The sequence below is a fragment of the Euleptes europaea genome, chromosome 3, assembly GCF_029931775.1.
Source record: "Euleptes europaea isolate rEulEur1 chromosome 3, rEulEur1.hap1, whole genome shotgun sequence".
Lineage (NCBI taxonomy): Eukaryota > Metazoa > Chordata > Lepidosauria > Squamata > Sphaerodactylidae > Euleptes > Euleptes europaea.
In genome coordinates this window covers 61715379-61722839 of record NC_079314.1, presented here as the reverse complement: position 1 = coordinate 61722839, position 7461 = coordinate 61715379, and positions in this window count along the sequence as shown.

Here is a 7461-nt window from a genome sequence, read left to right as displayed (position 1 = left end):
TCTGCCTGAGACCCCGGAGAGCTGCTGCTGGTCTGAGTAGACAACACTGACTGTGATGGACCAAGGGTCTGATTCAGTATAAGGCAGCTTCATGTGTTCATGTGTTCATAGCCACTTTGGTATAGGGGAGATGCTGGAGTATGCCGAGGAGACCCAGAGCGAAACCCCTGCTTGCAATGAACTTGCACTGACAGGATAAAAATGTAATTAATATGATTTTTAAAAGTGGATCTAGTTGTTGTTCTGGTGTCTGGCTTTGAGTTTGAGAAGGTCAGAGGGATGAGAAGAGTGAGGAGATAGCAACTCAGAAGATACTTAAGGGACAAGGACATTTATCAGTAAGCAGAATTACACACAAATCTTGCCCAGGATTGCCAGGGCTGCCACTATGGTAGGAAGCCTTCCAACAGCAGCCTTAGTTGCTTGCAGTAACTCATCAGCTGTATTGCTATGGAAGTGATGTAAGGTAGCCCTAGGAATTTCAGGAAACTTTATGGTTTTACCATACAGGTGCCAACAATTCCTAGAGGTAGCCTACTTAACCACTTGGGGTACTCCAGAAGTGATGTAGCAATGCAGTCAATGTCACCTCCTCCCCGTTCCTGTCCCCAAATTTTTATGTCACTAAAGTATCTTTCTGAAGTGGTGTTTAAATCTTTGGCTTGGGGGAGGGCATAGGCAAACTAAATGTTTGCCTGTTAGGGTTGCCAACCTCCAGGTGGTTAGCACAGGACTGGCTGAAATAACTACTGGATAACAATCTAGTAAACAAGTGTATTAAAGTGCATAAAGTGAAATAAATAAATAACTAAATAAATATTGTTGTATTTATTTATTTATTTATTTATTTATTTCACTTTATGCACTTTAATACACTTGTTTACTAGATTGTTATCCAGTAGTTATTTCAGCCAGTCCTGTGCTAATTTCCTAACCTGTGGTAGCAGTACAGTGGTGTTAATTTTGGTTGCTCAACCTCCAGGTGGTGGCTGGAGATCTCCCGTTATTACAACTGATCTCCAGGCAACAGACAAAGGCTGCTTTGGAAGGTGGCCTCTGTGGCCCCATTGAAGTCCCTCTCCTCCCCAAATCCCGCCCGCCTCAGGCTCTACCCCAAAAACATCCCAGTATTTCCTAACCGAGAGCTGGCAACTCTATTGCCCGTGTCTGACTAGTTTGAATATTCTGGCATATAGAAAGGCACTTCTGCAAATTGGGGTAGAGAGTAGGTATGGAAACAAATGCCCCATTTGGGTAGGTAGCCATTTTAATGTCGGTGCAGCTTGATCAGAATTGGTAGTACACAGAGAGATAGAGAGCAGGATCAAACCTGAAGAAAGACATGAGATCAGTGAAGAGGAGGGATCTTCTTATGTTTACTCTGCTCATGAACGTTGTACTTTCTAGACAAAAACATGCTTTGCATAATAATGTCATGAGGACCACATCCCCAAATCAAAAAGTACTAGTGAAACAACAACAACACTGTAATACGGTTTAGTATACAATGATGCACTTGGACTGTGGAAACCTGGGTCCAAGCCCTGTTCAGACACACTGGATGACCAGTCTCTTTCAGCCCCAAATATCTCATGGAAGAGTGTGATAAACAAGCTTCCTAAAGTAGTTGAAAATGAATTGTACAGTGGGAACAATTTTCAGTATATCCTTAGTGTAAAGTATTCAATGGATGTAATGTTATGACATTTTTGTTTATTATTACTCATACAATTAGCACAATTAGCACATTAAGATGCTATTGGGTATATTTGGTTAATATAACAGAGTTTTGCCCAGTCTGAGAAGTGTGATATTGAATGCAGTAAATCAATCCTCCCAAGAAGCAAATCGCAAAAAGTAAAACTTACATTTATTCAAGTAGATTGTGTTCACATTCTTGTTGCATTTGAAAGAAAGATAGAAACTTAATTTAAAGAGTACATTTCTCTATTACAAGTGGCCAGTTATTCTGGCATCATGTGGGTGCATGTATGAGATACTTATTTCTACAGGAGACACAAGTTCAGGGCAGCAAGTATGGTTCTCCCCTTCTCTATTTCCCCCCCCCCTCAACCCTATGAACTGGGTTAGGCTAGGAGAAAGTGACCCAGGTTTACCCAATGAATGTCATGGTTTATTGGGAGCTGAAGCTGCCCCCCCTCAATATCCTAGTCTCACTCTCAAACCAAGGAACCACACTGGCTTTTGGTTGTCATAGTAAATAGCTTTTTATAAAGATTTTTCCCATCATTGAAAATGATTTCTGACTTATTCTCAAAAGTATCCTGTGAGGGATGGTGAGTAGGGACTTGAGCCCACATGTTTCTTGTCCAAATATAATAATGTATTCTTTGTATCATGTTGACATATAAAATGTCCAGGTTTCAAAGAACAATGAAAATAGTTCTGTGAACCCCAGAGGCTCACTAATACTACATGACTATCTTCTTTTGAAACAAATCAAGGCTTGGGAACAACTATTTAAAGGGGGAAAGCAACAAATTCAATTGGGCTAAGTGTGAGTCTGTTACACAGCCTAAGTAGAAGGTAGAATCCTGGCCTAGAAAAAGAAAATGAATAATATAATCAGCAAAAATTCCTATACATCAATAGAAGCAGAAGATCTGCTGCCCTGTTAGCTAGAAATTTGTTCAGAGAGAGAGTGTGATGTGATCAAAGAAATCCTTGCTATCCTTAAATCTAGTTTCTGTACCTTAAATATAGTTTCTGTAATTCATTCTAGTAAAGCAAATTCAGTGTTGAACATAAATGGATCATATATCATCATCATTTAAACTGATTTTATTAGTTCAGTGTGAAATGTTAATTGGTCGCATTACTGACAAAATGATGCTTGCAGAAATTACAAATTCATATTTTACACTTTGCAAATTAACAGGAAATAGAATTTCACCATGAAAATGAAGTCATGATTAGTTTTAGAAATATGTTGTCCTATCACAATTTTTTAAAAACCAAATTTAATGGTTAATATCTCTGGAAACTGTAGCCTAGGTGAATTACAGGCTGATTCTCTAAGTACTAAGAGGCTACGTAATTCCTTCATATCAATATGATTTTTCTGTCAAGTACTTGGGGGTATCAGGCTGAGAGAAATCTTCCCTAAATCCTCATTTTAAAAGTCACCTAGACCCTTAGGATCTTCAGTCCCATTAATTGTGGAGATTGGATTTAGGTACTTTTCAGAATGTGCCCTGTAGTAATTGAACATTTTTGTAAATTTGCTATTTTTCATCTTATTTCCCCCCCATAGGAAATTGACAGAAGGATAAGGGGACTTCACATTAAAAGATGGTTACAGTAACAATCTTTTTTGTCTGTCTCACTTTTTGATGATGGCAATTTCTTTCATCAGCAACAGCATAATGAATTGTTTTCCAGCTATCTAATGACCAGTGGACAGATGTCAGCATCCCTTGCTGAGTCGGATGCTTGATGTGTCACCAGAGAGAGTGAAGAATGTATGGTTACCAGCGCACCCTACCTGGATCCCGTAAAAGTGAACTGGAATGGGGTTCTGTGTGTACGCTTGGACTTCCCATATTGTCACTGACTCTTCTGTAAGGGAAATGCCTGTTTCATTTAAGAGATGATCAGCATTTTTTGCTTTACAGGGCAAAAAATTATCATAGAAGAAGGGGAAGCGAATTTGGACAGTGCAGAAGGCAGGCTTATCTGTTTTGCTACTATCTAAATCAAATACTTTTAGTCCACATTCTATAGGAGAAAAGTGGTATAGAACTATTAAATAAATACTTCGTTTGTGGAATTCTTAATACCTGCACTAACTTCATCCAGTAATCGGGTGGCCCTTAATGAAAACCACATCCCTGATTGCTGACCTGCCCATCCTTGGCTCTCTGCCAGGCATCCAAAACAGTAGCTAAAGTATTGTCACAAACAGTTGGAAATTTGGGAACTCTCTGACCCCCTGCCCAAGTATTTCAATAACTAAATGAATCTCTTAACACTGGATTTAAAATAATCCAATCATTTTAAAAGGTAAATATTTACAAGGGAATGGGAAAATAATTTCATCTTGTGATTGTTTTATCAGGACAGAATCACTTCCAATCACATTCCAAATTTACTTGTGTGTATGATTTTGCTCAGTTTTGCTCAGTTTATACATCCATGCAACTGGTGTATACTGATGTTCTTTGCAAATTGCTGTTACAGTATTCCTTTGATTCAAATTGTTTACCAAAATCAAACATTAAAATTCTTGTTTTATTTACAAATGCATACATATATGTATGTCAGGCACTGAAAAAAATTCTAAAGTATGTGTAGCTGCATTTTGCCCTTGCCTCTCTTTTTTCTCTTCTCCTTCTATCCCCCCTCCCCCCAAGCTGAAATGTAGATTATAACATTCCTAGAGCATTCTGGCAAGTGTCCTGTATTCTGACAGCAAAGCATGCCCATTCCTCACCAGTCTAAGATGCTAGGCAGTCTATCTGCCTCATTCTTCTCATGCAAAAAAGGAGGGGCTGACACAATACCAGTTGATCCAGTTTAAATCTTGGGCTTCTGGTAGAAATCTGGATTCCTAGAGAGGTCTCCCCCCACCTGCTCTGCTTCCTTATGCAGTGGTGAGCTCTCGCCATCCTTTCCCCAAATGTGTGTGGGTAGTCTTCTTGGTTAGGGAATGCTTGTACACCTAGGGTTTCAGCTCATATTCTGCTTGCCAGTTGTGAGCAGGAAGCTGATTTTTTGTGGCGCGGTTTGTCTCCATCCTTTGTAGAGCAGTTTGTTTCCATCCTTCTGAGGTCGGTAAATGAGTACCCAGCTTGCTGGGGGTAAAGGGAAGACGACTGGGGAAGGCACTGGCAAACCACCCCATAAACAAAGTCTTGGGATGTGACGTCACCCCATGGGTCAGGAATGACCCGGTGCTTGCACAGGGGACCTTTACCTTTACCTTTTACCTTTGTCTCTGGTTTACCATTCAGAGAGGTTGTAAAGGAGGAAAAAGCAATCCCATCAGTGAATTCAGTGGGCCTGATTTCATTTTCTCACTGCTTGTGTACTCCCCCCCCCTTTCCTCTTTAATTTTGTTCGTGTTTAAATGCGTGAGAAGAGGGCAAATAAAATGAATAAAATGGCAAGGAGGAGAATGATGTGGATGTCCATTAGGGAGAATGGCAGGTTATAAATGAAGTAAATAATTCTGTCTGGAGTAGGGTTGCCACCTCTGGGTTGGGAAATACCTGGAGATTTTGGGGGTGGGGCCTGAGGAGGGTGGGGTTTGAGGAGGGGAGGGACTTCAATGGGGTATAATGAGATGGAGTCCATCTTCCGAAACGGCCGTTTTCTCCAGGGGGAATTGATCTTTGTTGCCTGGAGATTGGATGTAATAGTGGGAAATCTGCAACCACCACCTGGAAGTTGGTAACCCTATTCTGGAGACTTAATGGTGGCTCTTGGCAACCCTGCACAGGTACCCAGACTTCTGGAAAGGCCACAATTCTCAGCCATTTCAGCTGTGTCAGACACATTCTTTCATCTCCTGGATTTTATTTATTCACAGGGAATACCTTTTACAGACTCACTGCCTTCAAACATATCGTCTTAATATGAATCTTGGGGCCTCAGCTCCTTGATATTGTTTAACTCTCTCTGATGGAATCCAGCACTAATAGGGTGTTCCTTCTATGTTAACGACTCTGTTAATAGTGACCCATTACACTGTAATATGCATCTATCTATCTTACACCTATCACCCCAGTATCTAGTATTCTAGGAAGTAATATATCAAATTCATTGAAAAATAGAGTGCCTCTGCTGGCTGAATGCTAACAGAGTACATTAATTTTTAGCTCTTCCAAGGATAAAGCTTTTCTTTTTCTTTTCTTTTCTTTTCTTTCTCACAGCTGATGAGGTTTAATATAATCAGCTGTGAAAGTCATCTTGCCACCAGGTTGGCATGTCTAAAGCATCCCCATGTCTCCTGAATCCTCCAGTCTGGAGTGACACTGCAGTGAATGTGGAACTTGTCAAACCTCTTCTGAAATTAGGCAACAAGCTACTCCAGAGGATGTGACATTTTTCTGCCTCACAGGCTCCCTGTGAATGTTACTAAATGGCTTTTAACTTTCTCTAGAACAGTTCCACGTAGTTCTCATGCAGTTATACGTTGAACAGGAATTGTGCTGACTGGGATTTGGTTGGGGTCAGTTTTCATGGAGTGCCACATTTGAATAAGGTGGTACAGTGGGGAGAGACAGGAAGAAAGATAATCTTGGGAGAAAGGTATATTGGATGTGAAGACAACAAACCTTGAATTTGCTTTCCTCCAGTGTAGTGTGCAGACATCATGACCTTGTCAGCCTCATGTCGCTTTATTTAAGCAGGACTGCAAACTGAAAGGAGACAAGGACCAAGGATTTGGATCAGATGAATATTCCTCACAATGCCTTTGTCATTGTTAGCCTAGATTAGATGTCAAAGATGTCCTACAATTTGCTATATGCAGGAGAAGGGAAAACTCAAACTTCTTGGCAAAGCCTGTGAACCAATAGTGAATCATTACAGCTAGATAGTGAGGGTCCAACTCCTTTAACGTCTGTTTAAAAATAGCCACCAATGTTTTTACAGCGAAAATGATCAAGGGTTAAAGTACTTTTAAAGTAGAAAGGCTAGAAATTTGGGAGGCTTTTCAGTTTAGGAAAAAACAAGTAAGTGGGGGCAGGAGAGGGATTTATACAATTATGCATAGGATAGATAATCTTCTTCAGTGCTATAACTAGGAGTCACCCAGACAGAAGGACAGTAGATTTGATACAATTTATAACTGTAGAATTATAATTACACAATTTTCTTGTGGAATTCAATGCCACAAGATTTAGTGATGGTCACAAGTTTAGATGGCACGAAAAGGGGATTAGTCAGCTACACAGAGGACAGCGCAATCAATGGCTATTACCCAGCATGGTTAAACAAAACCTCCATGTTCAGAGACAGTGTATCAACAACAATTGCAACAACAGAAAATGGCCTTGACATCTATCCCCACGTTTGGGGGTCTTCTGGAGCACCTGGTTTGCCACTGTGGGAAATGGGATTCTTTTTTAGATGGATCATTGGTCTGATCCAGCAGGGCTCTTCTTATGTCCTTTGATTTATTAAGGGTGGATGGATTAGTTTCATTCAGAAGATATATTTCTTAATTTGTTTTATTGTATGTATTTTTTTTTTTTTGCTTACCCATCACTGTGCTAGCTACTGACCTCAGCTGTGAAACAGATTTTGCCATGGTTTGGCCACATGGGTATCTCATGTTACTCTATTTTTGTGATATAGATATTATTTAATCAGCAAGCATAATAGAGGGGAATGTATTATATCATTTTTAAGGGGTGGGGCATGGCTGCATGAAGATGGTAGATGTCCATATCCTGAGCTCCTTTTCTGGAAGCATTTAACAGCAGCAGGTACCCC